A 1,876-nucleotide genomic window follows, 5' to 3' on the forward strand; every position below is an offset into this window, starting at 1 on the left:
ATATAATATATGTATTGTATTTGAATGTAGGTGTGTGTGTTTACGTAAGTTCTTTTACACATATTTATGGACCCCTTGCCCGCCCGGCACCCCAAGGGCTGTATGTGAGGCAGCGTGGGGGAATCAGGCTCTCGTCAATTTTTGGGCATGTAGAGTTATTGGTATCATCTTATAGCTTGTTCACTTGTCTTTATTTGGGTGAAACAAATATCAATTTGTCTTGAATACAAGTCGAGATATTTGCGAATGAAGGGGGTGGGGGTCACCTGTTTTCAGAGGTAAGATTAGTGAGACAAAGACTAGTTATAATTTCCTTAGCTTAAGAGTCGATGGTAACTGAAAATTTACATTTTTTGTGCCTTTAATTAACGTTTTTCAGAAAAATCCACACAGAAATGGGTTCTTTAATGGGCATGAAAGGTGTGGAGCAAAAAAGTAAAAATTTGAAAAAAATTCACAAACCTGTGGAAAAATGCAAGTTTCTACACTTTGATTATTTTGTCGAGAGCCTGATTCCACCACGCTGCCTCACATATAGCCAGAAGACTTGCTTCCATAGTAAACCTGCTGAAACGACGCGATTGACTTTCCTCAATGCGTTCAGCAGTAGTGCCTACCATTGGAACCAACCACCAGCGCCCGTCTATTGAACGCACCGACACGATCTTATAATATCCGACCCCTACCCCCACCCACTCACCCTACGTAGCAGCGATGGCCAGCCTCCGTTTTATGGCCCCACGTCCCCAAATTAGTTTTGAAGCTTGCCCATAGAAATTCGATAGCGCTGGCGTCTCGGATCGGGAGTCGGATGCGAGAGACATAATTTGGATGCAAATTACACAGCACTTATGCAAATGCCTTCACGCCTTCCCCCCATGGCGGTCAGTAGCTGGAGAGTGTCTGACTTATGATCAAGGCTGATTACTGAGGTGTTAAGGTGGGTAATGCTGTAAGCCCAAAGGTTTGAGTTCAAAGGTCACCCCCACGGAAGTCCAGAGCCGACTCACTCAGTTCACGTGCGCTAATAAGAATAAGCGGCCGGACACTGGTCACTCGGGCTTTTAATGCTTCCTGGCGTCCAAGGGAAATGAATCATGCGCTGTGAAGGTCAAAGGGTGACCACCAAACGTCTGATTGCGTGGTGGTCGGTCATATGGTCACCGTCGCTAGCAATCCACCTAAGTCCACATTTTGGAAACGTTCGATTTTTACACCCTTCCAAAATTCAACTAAAAAACAACTTTTAACATCACTAAAATGCAGTTTACTGCTATGATCAAGCCTTATAATAATTGTATTGCCTTTCGTGGTTCCTGGTAGGAGAAACTGCACAACAACGACTTTCGTCTGTGGTTAGAAAGTACACACACGGACTGAGATGGATTTGCTTGCGACACCGACGATTAATATAGACGTCTACTGGAGGCCCATTCAACGGACCTCATTTCATGAGATTTACGGAGATTTTAGGTCGGCATGTAATGGGTTATTGAACTCGTAGTAGTGTTCATGAAGCGCCCTAGTGTTGTGGCAGCGTGCCATAATTAGAGATCACGAGTGGGATGTAATTTTGTCCACCTTATGTGAGGCAGCGTGGTGGAATCAGGCTCTCGTCAGTTTTTGGGCATATAGAGATATTGGTATCATCTTAAAGCTTGTTCATTTGTCTTTATTTGGGTGACAAAAATATCCATTTATCTTGAATACAAGTCGAGATATTTGCGAAAGAAGGAGGTGGGGGTCACCTGTTTTTAGAGGAAAAATTAGTGAGAAAATGGCCGCCAAATATTGGTTACTTCCTTAGCTTAAGAGTCCGTGGTAACTGAAAATTTCCATTTTTTTGTGCCTGAAATCAACGTTTTTCAGAAAAATC

This window comes from Aplysia californica, unplaced genomic scaffold (assembly GCF_000002075.1).
Source record: "Aplysia californica isolate F4 #8 unplaced genomic scaffold, AplCal3.0 scaffold00845, whole genome shotgun sequence".
NCBI classification, from domain to species: domain Eukaryota; kingdom Metazoa; phylum Mollusca; class Gastropoda; order Aplysiida; family Aplysiidae; genus Aplysia; species Aplysia californica.